The sequence below is a fragment of the Nannospalax galili genome, unplaced genomic scaffold (genome assembly GCF_000622305.1).
Source record: "Nannospalax galili isolate Female #2095 unplaced genomic scaffold, S.galili_v1.0 scaffold136, whole genome shotgun sequence".
Classification (NCBI taxonomy): Eukaryota; Metazoa; Chordata; class Mammalia; order Rodentia; family Spalacidae; genus Nannospalax; species Nannospalax galili.
The window spans coordinates 1,112,608-1,127,184 of record NW_008340872.1 but is presented as its reverse complement, the minus strand read 5'-3'; the positions used below and the strand labels follow the sequence as shown (position 1 = coordinate 1,127,184).

General features: G+C 44.7%; 1 long non-coding RNA gene across 1 annotated transcript in view; it reads right to left on the bottom strand.

Moving 5' to 3' along the window:
* Positions 1–14,577, bottom strand: part of LOC115070874 — a 311,242-nt gene that overhangs the window by 249,230 nt on the left and 47,435 nt on the right. The window lies entirely within an intron of this gene.

Here is a 14,577-nt window from a genome sequence, read left to right as displayed (position 1 = left end):
CCTGGAACTCACTATGTAGACCAGGCTGGCCTTGAACTCACAGAGATCTGCCTGCCTCTGCCTCCCAAATGCTGGGACTACAGGCGTGCGCCACCACGCCCAGATTATTACATTTATTTTACCATGTGTAAGTGTACTGCCTGTATGCATGTAAGTGCATCCGTGTCATGCAATGCCTGCAGAGGACAGATGAGACTGTTGGATCCCCTGGAACTGGAGTTTCAGACAGTTGTTAGCTGCCACGTGGGTGCTGGGATTCGAACCCTGGTCTTCTGCAAGAACAGACAGTGTTCTTAACCACGGAGCCATCTTTCCCGCCCCTGGACAGCAAATTTAAACAGCAATGCCTCACAGAACATAGTTAGGAATTTTAAATTTTCATAAGTACTCTCATGTTTTAATATTTAGGGACAGAGTTTCACGTAGCTCAGGCTAGCTTTGAAACTCACTACACAGCTGAGGGTTGTCCTGTACTCCTGATCCTCCTGATTCCACCTCATGGATGCTGGGATTACAGACCTGAGCCACCAGGCCTCACTTTTTACATTTATTTTCACAAACCATTTTTCTCTGGGCTATAGGTGCTGACATCTTTAATGCATGTGCATGACATTAAGTCCAGCAATTCCGTCTCTGGGAAGTAAATGAACTCAACGCCATGATTTTCATGATACAAGGCACACAATGCTACGATGCCCATGGGAGCAAAACTGCTTGAATTGCCCAACTGAAAGACATTGGCAAAGAAAATTCTGACACTTCCATAAGAAGAGGCCCGAGGCAGCTGCCACAGTGGCCTCAGAAGAAAAATTCTACAACACACTGCAAAAGGCAAAGCAGCAGATACAAAAGCCTTGTCAGTCACATCATCTTTCATACATATGAAGCTAGCCTGTGACATGAGTGAGTGGATGTATGTGGACATAGAAAGACACAGAAAACACTGACAGAGGTACCGAGGCCTCAAATGACTTTTATTATTTTTCTTGTTTGTTGTTTGCTGCTTTGAATTTTGTTTCACACATTTTTTTTTGAGACAGGATCACATGTATCCTAGGCTGCCCTCAAATGTGCTATGTAGCCAAGGATGACCTTGAACTCTGATCCTTCTTATGAAACAGATACCCACCTACCTCCCCAGCTGTTAAGCATTCTTCTTTTGGGTTGTGGATAAAAGAAATTCAGAATGACAAAACCAAGTTATGGAATGTCAAGACAAAACTCACACCAAATGTGGGGAAGTGGGTAAGAAACCCCAACCCTACCTGAGGAGGTATTGGCAACTGAGGGCTGTTGAGAGGGCAGAGACAGTCTCTTTGAAGGATGGGACCCTTAGTAATTTAACCAGGCTCCAGTGGATGGACCCACACTGAAGGACATCTGTTGACACAAATTAGACTCTATGAGCCTTATCATATATATGTATATATAATAAAGTGCATTCAGCTGGACTGGGCGCAATCTGGGGAGGTACAGACCGGGAGGGATCTAAATATGATCAAAATACATTGTATGAAAATCACATTTAATAAACAATGTAAAAAGGAAAATCACATCAAGAAGTACTATGAAGCTAGTGTGGTAGTGCACACTTTTAGTCCCAGCACTCTGGAGGCAGAGGCAGGCGGATCTCTGTGAGATCCAGGCCAGCCTGGTCTGCATAGTGAGTTCAAGGCCAGCCTGGTCTACATAGTGAATTCCAGGCCAGCTGGCGCTACAGGGACCCTGTTTCAAAAAACCTTAAAAAAAAGCACTGGAAGCCCATTCTTAAGTTTCATTGCAGGAAGATGAGCCAGGAATCCTGCATCCCCTCAAGGTTCTCAAGCTTATTGAAAACAAGATGTTCTGGATGGGGATCTATTTCCCATGACAACAGAAAGAGATTCCTGGATATAATCACTCCAGGAGCTTCACAGTCACAAACACATCCAGAGATGCAGAATTCCCAGAGCTTCTGTTGAATGTACGAAGACATCATGAATGAGAATCAGAAGGAAAGACAGAAGCTGCCCTTATAAAACATGTATTGATGTTGATTATGAAAACATGAGTTAAAAGTAAGAAGACATGAACGCAGAGGTGTGTGCAAAGCTTTCCCGCCCTTTAATACTTTTGAGTGTTCAAAGGCTGAAACGATAGGCACATTTTCTCCAAAGAATAGTGTCCTTCTCTGAAGAGAAAGAAAGTTGACTAGCAAATGGCCAGGCAGGTACAGTGTTTTGTGTTGCATCCCAGCCAAGGAACAGTAGACAGAAGCCATTTTCTTTTTTCAAAATCTCTATAAAATGAAAGCCTAATCCAAAGTCAGAACTTGAATAAAGCTGTTATGAAAGTGCAGTCAAAACAAGGAGACCAAATGCAATTCAGAGGCCTTCCCAGTAACCAGAGTCCATACATCCTGCATCCTGTTTCACCTGACAGTTAAAGTGTGAGGACTATGAGTGGGAAACACCCAGCCGTCCCCACTTGGCAAAATGCAATTCTGACTTGAAAACTGGTAGGCTTCACTGACTTCTGTATTGAGCATCTGTCAAGAATCAGATTTAACTACCCTTATTTATTTACTGTTCCAACCTTCCTGGATATAATGGTCCCTTCTCAACATATAGCAAAAGCAACATAACTAGCCACTGGGACATGCAACTCACAACTCAACTAAGAGAAGCATACTTTCTGTATGTGTCTGTGCATGTGTTTGCTGGAGCACATGTATGTGCATAACACATGGGTGTGGAGGCCAGAGGATATCCTCAGGTGTTGACATAGTCCTCAGGATCCATCTCCTTTTGTTTTGAGATAGAGTCTTTCATGGGTGTGGAACTAACCAAGTTGGCTAGGGGGACTACCTAGTGAGTTCTAGGGATTCTATCTATCTATCTATCTATCTATCTATCTATCTATCAATCATCTAATGTATCATCTATCTATATCTATCATCTATCTATATCTATCATCTATCATCTACCTATCATCTATCACCTATCATCTATCAATCATCTATCTATTTATAACCTATCTATATCTAACATCTATCTATCATCTATCATCTATAATCTATCTATCATCTATCTAGCTATATCTATCATCTATCATCTATCATCTATCTATCTATCTATCCATCTATCTACCTACCTATCATCTATCTATCATCAATCATCTCTATCTCCCCTAGCACTGGCATTTCAAGAGCATATTGGGGTTTTTTTTTCTAAGAATTTCATACGTGAGTGTTGTATTTACGTTCCTTCTACCCCAGTCAGTCCCCCTCTAATTCTCCTCTTGCTCCCCTGACTCCCTCACAATTTCTTGTCTTCTTCTTTATCAAAATAGATCATTTGTAAATATGCACACAGTGCACTGAGCCCTTTCAGTGGTACTCACGTGTAGCTGTGCCTAGGGCTGCCCACTTGGGATGACCTCTCAGGGAGCCAGTCCCTGTAAAAACCTGATTCTCCTTCCCTCAGCATCCTCTGATCACATAGATCTTGTTTTGAGGTGGGACCCGTGAACTTTCCCCCATCCACCTTGGCATGTCAACTGCCTGTGTCATTATATACAGATCTTGTCAGAAATATTTTTTTTAATGGGCTCTGGTGCTCAAATTCAGGTCCTCATGCTTATAAGGCAAACACTTTATTAACTGAGTGATCTCCCCAGCCCAGAAGTATACTTCTGATTTGACACCATCACCCATGATTGATGCCTTGTTGTTGCCATGGTGATAAGTTGAAGAGCAGCCCTCCCTTTCAAAATGGATTCCAGTCACTGGCATCTTCTGCAAAGGTTGGGAAGTGGCTGGGGCATACAGTGGGCAGGGGTCTCACAGTGGGCAGGGGTCTCACAGTGGGCAAGGGGCTCACAGTGGGCAGGGAGCACACAGTGGGCAGGGGGCTCACAGTGGGCAGGGGTCTCACAGTGGGCAGGGGGCTCACAGTGGGCAGGGGTCTCACAGTGGGCAGGGGGCTCACAGTGGGCAGGGGGCTCACAGTGGGCAGGGGGCTCACAGTGGGCAGGGAGCACACAGTGGGCAGGTAGGCACCTGTGGTCCTCACATTCTTTCTCAAAGGACCGAAGGAGCAGATACTCCGTGCCCAAGAGCCTAGGACAAATAGCAGCAGTGAAGTCAGGAGAAGAGAGTCAGCAGAAAGCTCTGCCACCCGATTCCGTGCAAGTGTACTCTTGTTCCTCTAGAGCATTCAAAAATGAGAAAGGGGCATGTGGACTGAACCCCTGAAAGATGAACTTTTAAGTGCTTTTTCCCCTTGAGGACGGGGGCAAGGAGAGGGAGAGGAAGAAACGCACGCGGCGGGCGGGGCTGGGTGGTCAGCCTCCAGGAGCCATCTAATAAATGACTGTCCCTGGGTATCTCAGTTGGGAAACAGGGAGAAAGGGTGACGGGCAAGCCGAGCCCTCTGCCCCAGCCCAGATTTGCATATGGAACTTTCTCCCGAGGAGGGGAGACTGAGGGGCGCACCACTGAAGAGTCACACCCGGGTCCTCAGACTGAGCCTCCATTTCCACTTTATCCGACTGCCTTTATTTCCTCTTTCAGGCATAAAATACTCATTTTAATTACACAGAAATTAATAGAGCACATTTCCACAGACGAAAGCTTAACCTGCTGCTTAGTCTTGTGAACAGAACTAAAGATGAAAATCAGGCTGGGGAATTTGCTTATTACTTTTTATTATATTTATTTATTTGTGTGAGGGGGTGCGTGCATGCCACAGCACACGTGTGTAAGTCAGTGGGCAACGTGTTAGTGTAGTCAGTTCTCTCTTTCCATCATGTGAGTTCCAGGGGTCAAACGTAGGTCATCAAGCTTGGCGGCAAGCATCTTTACTGGTTGCGTCGTCGCGCTGGCCCAGAAGCTGGCCTTTTTAATAAACTTCAGAATTCTCCACCCGAGGGAGGTCTAGTGCTTAGTGGACACAGTGCCTGGTTCTTGAATGAGTCCTCGAGCAAGTGAGCATAAGGAAAAATAATAACCAAAGGCAAACGTGAGGAAGTCAGGCATCTTTAGATGTAAGTCATTCTCAGTGCAAAATTCCCCCCAAGGAGTTCTGGCTCCCTTGTTACAGAGCAAAACCAGCTTTGTTCCGGTGCTAATTTAAACCCTTTCTTAGCGAGGGGAGAAGGAAAGTATAAAACCAAACAGAAGATACATATAAAAACAAAACTCCATTATTAATGGAGTTCAGTGGAGGAGGGCAGAGTCATTTTGTCTCTTATTAAGTTGTTGTGCCTTGTTGATTAAGACCCAGTGCTCATGCCTGCATCCGCTGCATTTTCCATATCCGGAGTCCTAAGAGGGCCCCGCATCCTGGGCAGCACACACCATTAGAGGCAGCACTTGGTACCAGTATCCTTAGGGCAGCTGGCGTCATTACAGGATGAAATGGTCCCTAATTGTGCTATTGATTTTGTGCCCCCTCCCCTTTTAATGGCTTACTCTCTCGAAAAACGCCAACTTGAGACTCTACCTCGCTTCACAGCCACATTGCCAGGGATGAAACTGCATTGTGATCACACAGGGCTTAGCCGTGTGGGTCACACAGTGGTTGTGACACCCAGAAAAGGGGATATGGACCGCCTTGAATAGGCACATGCTTACCCTAGCTGTGAGCACTGGGCCGGTGGCTCTGTAAGTCATTTTGTTTCATTTAGTACTGGGAACATTGTTATGATGTGGGCATTATAATACTCCTTTTGCAGATGGACAGTGGAAGCTCAGAAAGGGAAGACAAGTCCCCAGGTCAATCAGCAAGATGCAAATTTAGAGCCAGAGTTTCCTAGAGCAATCTAAACCCCTTTGTACGGAAAGCCAGAGCAAGAAAAGAAAGCAAAACCACGGTCCGTAGGTGCTTTCCGATAAGGACCATCCTCTGCTCATTCCTCATACACGGATACTGTTAGGGCCTCAAAACTCTCGTGTTGAAGTGCTGCATCCCAGTGTGATGGTAATTGGAGATGGGACAGTCAAGATCATGTTAGATCTTGAAAATGGGGCCCTCATGATAGGATCAGCGACTTAAAAGAAAAAGAAAGATCTGTGTGAAAAGAGGATGCAGAGAGCAGGGGTCAGGAAGAGCCGGGGACAGACCCAGCATGCTGGCATCTATCCTGCACCTGAAGCCTCCAGAACAGTAAGAAACTCCCATTTAAGGCCCTCATCTAGGATCTCCTGTCACTGAATGAAGTCATTACCAGTGGCGTTCCCAGGAGTGTGCCAACCGATGTGAATAAAGATGGAAAGCCAAGACACTGGGTGATGTATGGGACCTGACTGGAGCTCATGAAATCCACGAGGTAAGAGACATAACTGGGAATTACTGGTCCCAGGACACTTCACACATGCCATCTTCCAGGCCTGCCCTTTCCCTTCCGAACAGTAGGATGTCCCCCACATGTTGCCTGCCTCTGAAAGAGAGCTCATTCGCAGAGACCACAGCCAATCCGGAAGTGCTCTGGTTCCTGGGACAGACGCTCTGGTTACCATATGCCCTCTTTCCTTCCTCATTCATTTATTCAGCCATCTAATTACCTCTCAGGCCCTATATTTGTGCCAAGTCTCGTTCTAGGTTTTCAGGATTCAACTGTGAACAAAGCAAACCCTGCTGGTACAGGTACACCTCGTCCATACGCCCAGTCTTGGTTTCTTTTACTGCGGCTGTGATAAAGTACTTTCACCAAAGCAATTTAGAGAAGGAAGGTTCATTCTTACTCACAGTCCATTACGATGGGGAAGTCAAGATAACAGAAGCTGAAGTAGCTGGTCACATGGTATCCATGGTCACGAACAGGGAGCCGTGAGTACTGGTGCTCTCAGGTCTTTTCTCTACTTAAGAAGTCCTGGAATCCCAGCTAGGGAATAGTCCTCCCCACGGTGGGCAGGTCTACCTACCACAATTAACCAATGAAACTAATCAAGATAATTGCCCACAGACTTGCCCAGAGGCCCATCTCCCAGCTGACTCAAGATTGTCAGGCTGACAATTAACACTGACCCTCAGAGTCTCCATTCTATCTGATGGGGACCATTAAGAATCACTACCCACATAGACATTTGGTTCAACTAGGGAGAATGGTCTGACCTGGGGTAAGAAGAGAGGGATGGGAAGTGGTCTCAAGGATGGTCAGGAAAGGTCTTTCAGTGGCAATGACATGTGGGAAGAGAGTGACACAGTGGTATAAGTGAGATGAAAATCCAGGGTCTGTGTTTCAGCCAGAGGAGCCTGTGAGAATAATTTGAAGCATCATACTCTGGCCCTTAAATGTACTGCTAGAAAAATCCATGCTGAAGATAAGGGACAGCTAGACTTCTCAAAGGCTCCAGACTTTCCTCTAGCCTCTACCTCATAAAGGTCCAACATGGCCACACTGGGGTCCAAACCACCCCTCAGCAGACAAACCACATCAAAACCATAGCACAGATATAGATATTTCACATTTTTAAAACTTTCTTCAGAATCCTCAGGGTACCTCTCAATCCTTCTCTTTCTGAGATGCTCAGCTTGACTTTGCTGTTTCGTTTTGTCTTACATCATCCCAGTCTGCGTGCACAGTAAGAACACAAGTCCAAGAACCAAGTGTAGCGACCAACCAAGCTGCACCCATGTCCGTCCTGGCAATTTCACCAGCTAATAAAGTTCAAGCTACACCAGACCAAGGCATGACCTTTGATTCTACAAGTAGAGGTGTTGACACACATTTCTCTAATGCAGGAAGAGCTGAATAGAGGCAAAGGATGAATCTGATCTTTTTATATACCCATTTTATTTCTTATTTTTATTTTATGTGTATGTGTGTATTGCCTGCATGGCTATACGTGCACCTGTGTTGTGCAGTGCTCACAGAGGACAGAAGAGGCTGTCAGGTCCCTGAAGCTGGAATTACCAACAGTTGTTAGGTGCCACGTGGGTGCTGGGATTTGAACCCAGGTCTTCTGCAAGAACAGCCAGTAGTGTTCTTAACTGCTGAGTCATCTCTCCAGCCCTGAATCTGATCTTTTACAGTATAAACTAAATTTAAAAGTTGACAGCTTATTGTAGTGGGTTTTCCATGGTTAAGTTTCTGATCCCTTCCCTTAAAATTTGAAAAGCCACAAAAAAAAAAAAATCTCAGCTTAAATTCTCTAGTCTTTCACTCACAACCTAAAGTTATTTAGCATTCAGAGTTGGTGCTCAGTAGAAAATTTTAAAAATGAAGATGTTGATTATGAGCTTTTTAAATTTTTCCCACCCATCTAGGTACTGTGAATGGATGGTCACAAAATCTACACGGGGGACTAGAGGGAACTGGGAAACAAAACAGCTGCTTGGTTCTTGATTTGAGTGGAATTTTTGACATATTTCAATGACATCAAATCCTGTCAAACCTGACACAGAGAAAATTCTGGAACAGATGATGTTTCCACAAAGCTCATCCTTTGCATGCTGCAGCCTATAATAGTTTGCCCTGACCCTGCTTAGCAAAAGACCAGCTGTACTGACTGTCCCAACCCCTAAATTATTTTATTTCACATTAATAAACTAATATTTACAACATTTTAGGCTTTGGACACATTGAGAAGAACACATAACTGTTTCTACATAATCCCTACCCCAAATCTCCTCCATGAGTAATACCTTTTATTATTGTGGTTCATCTGTCATCCCTAAGCCAACACTGACAAACTATTACTAACTAAAACTATAGTTTATGCTAGTCCTCTCCCTTGGTGATGAAAATCATATGGGTTGTTTCAGAATAGTGTCACTGACCTAAAAGTCTCCAGTGTTCCATTGCTCTGACCTTTTCTCCCGTCACCCCAAACCCCCCCACCCCGCCTCCACCAGTCTTTCTCTCTAGCTGTTTTTCCAGAAAGTCATAGAACTTCACCCTTTCAGATTCTTAACCCTTTCAGATTGGCTTCTTCATCTGGGAAAAATGCATTGGAGCCCCCTCCTCAGCTCTTCCTGCCTTGATTATGGCTTCCTTTTCATTGCTGCATACTATTCAATTGTATGGATAAACTGTTATTTATCCATGGACCCACTGACAGTCCTGCAGATTGCTTTAGAATCTTAGCAGCTATGTGTAAGGATGTTATAAACATTTGTGAGCAGGCTTTTGTGTGGACATAGGTATGCATCAACTGGAGGAAATCCTTGTAGCAAGGACCCTGTGACTGGATCTCACAGTAGACCAGGTTTAGCAAAACAGCTTTCTGGTGGTCAATGTCATCTGATCTCCCATGTTTAGAATCACCACCCACATTTGTCTTGTTACACCCACAGAAACAAAACTGTGGGGTAGGAGGTGTGAGAGCCGGAGGTGGGATTTGCGGGTGACCTGAGGAGGGGGAGGGCTTCCTGGGTTGCAGACTGAGTTTGCTGGTCACTGCGCTAATGCTCACCAGGCCAGCATCCACCTGCACTTTCTGGATATGGGACCACAGACCCCACTTCTCCAGGGACATCCACAGCAACACCCGTGCAGTTCAGCTCCTTGGACAGGGCGCACATGCAAGCAGGAGGCCTTCTCTTCAAAGGCAGACTCTGAGGCATTTACCAGGTGGATCTCAACCCAGGTCTGTGAGCTCTCAGTGCTCATGGACCCCTTCTGGGACAAAGCCAACAAACACCCTGGGCTGCAACTACTGCTGAAGCTCACTGAGAGGTCTGGGGCTAAATGCAGGGCACAGACCCCACGTGACCCAGGAGCGCCAAGCTACCTTCCAGCTTCTGGGCTGTTCTCTCAGAATCTGAGAAACACCACTGCTTCTCCCACTGCCATGAGCGGACAACCTTAAATGGGAATTACACCAAAAACTGCAAGCTACGCAGACAGGCCTGATTTATCATCTTTTAATAACTACCAGGCCAGACAAACTCCTTCCAACACAAACTGCCCACGCATCCTCTGGACTCTGTTCTGCTCCCAGGAATCCACGAAGTCCCTCCTCGGAGACATTGTGAAATCTCAGCGGCAATGGAGCTTCTCACTGGGCACAAGTCTTCGTGGAAGCTTGGCACAAAAAATGAGCTTTGTTGTCCTAGGAAGCCTCGTTCCAGAGGAGACTGACCACACTGCTCATTGACAGTGACACCAAAAGACCAACTTGCAAGCGGATGTGTTAGGGACACTGCCCCAGATTCCCCTGCCTGGACATGCGGAGAATTTGGTGACTGATCATCTTAGCTCTCAGGCCTCTGGCAAGGAAATTGCCCCAAGTGCTGGACCTGTCAACAAGCCATCATGGATGGGGAAGGGGCTCATGAGACGCCTGCCCTCCCTAGGAGCTATAGGCAGTTAAAAGGTGCTGGGATGGGGGATGCTATTCCTGGTTGGGCTAGGTACTGGTTAGTTACCCTTGTTCAAGTAAATAATCCCTCATCCATGCTAATGCAAGCACTCCTAATTAAACACAGTGGGTCCCCCAAAAAAACATGAAAGTTGGAGGGGACTTGCTGGGGAAAAGAGGGGGTTCATTGGGAGAAGGAGGGGAGATGAGAGAAGGTAGAGGGATGGGTTGTCAACTTGATACACCAGGGAAGATGGAACTTTAATTGAGGAACTTCCTCCCTCAGATTGGCCTGTGGCATGTCTATGAGGCATTTTCTTGATTGCTGAGTGATATGGGAGGTCCAAGCCCACTGTGGGTGGTGCCATCCCTAGTCAGGTGAACCTGAGCTGTACACGAAAGGTAGTTGAATGTGAGCCTGGGAGTGAGTCAGTAAGCAGCTTTCGCCATGACCTCTGCCTTCAGGTTCCTGCATGAGCTCCAAACCCTGGCCTCCCTCTGTTATACAGTAACCTACAAGCCAAGTCAACCCAAGGTGCTTTCAGTCATAGTATTTTATCACAGCAACAGAGAATTAAGCTAGAACAGCATCACTCAGGTATCCTGGATCCAGTCAGGTACTGTGGGATGGATGAATTAGCAAATTGTCATCACTGTCTGTAAAATGCAGATTGTGAGATAGCTGGTTTTTGACTGAGATACTGCAATGTTTTTCCATGTCCTGGGGGATATCTTGGATACTACTCTATAATAAGAATTTTATGGTCAATAACATGTACATGTTGATATGTGAGACACTGAAGTTGTCATACAAAAAAGCCTTGTGTGTATGCATGGGAACATACAATATATTGTCATACTTTATACAATATATTGTCATACTTTACAGAAAAATAACCAACTACCATAACAGTTAATATTATCAACTTGGCAGGATCTGGACTTGCTTCTGGGCATGTCTGTTGGGGATTATCTAGGTTAGGTTAACCTTAGCACACCTGTGAGACATTCAGTCAATTGATCTTGATTAGATTAGGTTAATTGAGGCGAGAAGACCACCCCGAAAGTAGATGGTACCATTCCCTGGACTGGGGTCCTGAACTGCATGAAAAGGAGAAAGCGAGTGTTCATCACTCTCTGCTTCCTGACTGTAATCCGCTCCCTCAAGCTCCTGAAAACAGAACTCCCCCATCAGCACTGACTGTACCTTTGAACTGTGAGCCAAAATAAACCCTTCTTCCCCCAAGATGCTTTTGTGAGACATTTTATCTCTGCAATACAAGTAGCTAATACAACCACTATTAGCAAAATTAGGACAGGAAGCCTTACATTAAGACTTTCAAAATCAACAGGAGTGCAAATTTACCTAGGACTTTCAGGCATGTCAGCATCTTTTCTATGGTGCTTATCTTTCATGTTTTGCCCTACTGATGATTCATGTACATATGCACACACTCGTGTCGTTATGTTCTGCTGTTAGATTCAGTGTTTTGGGCTCAGAGCATCTGCTGAAGCATTTGAATTTCTTTACAGACCAAAATAAAGGCTTAACCTTTTGTAGGCTGTTTTATTTTTACAACTTTGGCAAAGCGAGTGTCATTGATTAAATGTCTGGATTCCAGGAGCGATAAGCCCTACAGATTTGTGCTTGCCAAGGTACTGGCACAGCCCCAGCTAAGGCAGAGATCCCAAATGATGCTTCTTATTTTAATGTATGCTAATTGATGTCAGCTGGCTTGTCATTGGGTCTTCAAGGGAAAACAATAATACATAGACTGGTGGGGAAAAGGTACTGCGTGTGCAAGTATGAACATGTTCATGTGTGTACATGCTCCTGTGTGTGCAGGTGCAAATGCATATATGTTTGTGTGTTAGTATGGAAGCCAGACAACTTCTGATGTTCCTCAGGCAATATCCACTTTTGTTTTTGAGACAGGGTCTTCGCTGGCCTGGACCATGCCAGTTAGGCTAGTGTAGCGTGCCAGCGAGCCCCAGGATCCACCTGTCTCTACTTCCTCAATGCTGAGACTACAAACGCATACCACCATGGCTGGATTTTCTTACATGTGCTCTGCAGAGCTAACTCAGATCCTCATGCTTACAGGGCAAGAACTTTTCTCCTAAGCTGTCTTCCCAGCCTGGAAAACACACTTTTTTATATCAAATATAAGATATATAGCTACATGCACTTTTTCTATTGGAATTATATGCATATGTACATATCACAGGCATACACAGATGATGGAAGGGGGACCTTGAAGGCAAGAGTCAGAGGAACTGTTTTGCTCCTTTTTCATCACTGTATTCAGTACGTCACATCCCCAGAACTGTACATATTTTATCTCGATACTTGTGTGTGTGTATGTGTGTGTGCGTGCACGCGCACCTTGACTTTGACACCTTGAGGATGAGCCTGAGAAATGACTTCCTTCACTTTCCTCACAAGTGAACATCACTTGCCCATGGCAGTAATCACTTTTGCTCCAGAAAGTCCTCAAATTGCCAGGCACTTGTTCCTTTAGATTCGTTTAAAGATCATGGACCAGAGCTCTACTTTAGCATGAGCGTACATGGGAATGCATCAGAAAGTACAAGCAATCGGAGGAGATACCACCCCTGGATGGCTTTCATCGTGGTCCACATTTGGTTTTGATTCATTTATTAACCCAAGATGTCCCCAATGGAGGGGGATTACGAGAAACACCTTGAAATCTTTTGTTTAATCATTTCAACATCGCACATTGCTATTCGTAGAAACTGCTGACCCTTTCATTCCCCAATATCTTTTCTTGCCAGCAAATTAAAATACATTTTTAAGTGTTTGAAAAAAAGAGTCAACTTTAAATGTATTCACTCACACACACACACACACACACACACACACACACACACACACGCACGCACACAGACCCATTATTGTTCTCAGCCACCTACTGCATCCAGAGGCTGAGAATGTAGACTTGCCCTCCGACCTCCTAAATTATCGGAGGTGAAATGCCCTATCAACAAGATATATGGCTGGAGGGGTTTCCTCCAGCCACTGGTGTTCCCCTGGCCTATCTTTAGTGACAAAAGTGTCAGTTTTATGAGATGCTGAAATCTTTGCAGGGCAGATTATACCCACATTATGTTTGGCAGGAAGCCGTTTGCAAGCATTCATTAATAAGAGTGAAGTATGTGGGACCAGGGTTAGTTAGTAAAGAGCTCCTCTGGTGGGAAGCATGAAGTTTGCTGTTCCCGAGGCCTGTCTATCATCCCTACACCCAGGGCTTGCTTTAGACTTCATGCCACCAAAAACACAGCTCAGCAGAGAAGGAAGTTTTCACTCGGACCACCACATGACCGCATTTTCATACAGCTGGGAACAATCCTCAGGAATCCACAATTTTCAGATTATGGTAAAGTTTTAATAATTTGGATTTCCCCAGGGTAAAGTCAATATTAATTTAGAAGGTAATTACATCATGTTTTGCACAAAATAAAAACATATAATGGGAACTGGGGATATGGCTCAGTGGGTAGAGGGCTTGGTTAGCATCCATAAAGGCCTGGTTTCAATCCCCAGCACCACATAAACCAGGCATGGCAGTGCACAGCTATAATCCCAGCACTCGAGGGGTAGGAGACTCAGAAGCTCCCAGTCATCCTTAGCAACTTAAAGGAGGTCCAGCCTGGGCTTATATGAGACCTTGTTTAAAAAAAAAAAAGCACTCAGGAGGCAGAGACAGGCAGATCTCTGTGAGATGGAGGCCAGCCTGGTCTATATAGTGAATTCCATACCACTGTGGTTACAGAGAGAACTCGTCTCAAAATAGAGAAAAAGAGAAAAATGAATAAAGAAACTTTTAGAAAGAAAACTTTTAATTACATTACAGGAAATAGATTCTTTTGTGAAGTGTGGAAGATTATATAAGTTGAACATTTATTGGCTGGTTATATACTTGATTTTGTTTTCTAAGCCATAGTCCTCAACCAAGTGATACAAGCTATGTATTCGCTTACGGAATAATAGTGGTTTTTGCTCTAAAATTAAAGATTACCAGAAAGTGGTCACCAATTATTCCTTTTCAGTGTCTTTCAACTCTGAAATATAAATAAGATATTTTTATTACTGATGGGCTTATAAGACACGTAGGAACATCAAAGGATATAATCACATTTTGAAACATAATGGATTCCCAAGGAGAATTTTAAAGACTACTTCATTCTAGTCTCCATTACATTCAACTAAGGTTGGTAGAACTCTCACTTGAGTGTGAGATTGAATGAAATTAGGCCCCATGTATGTGGGT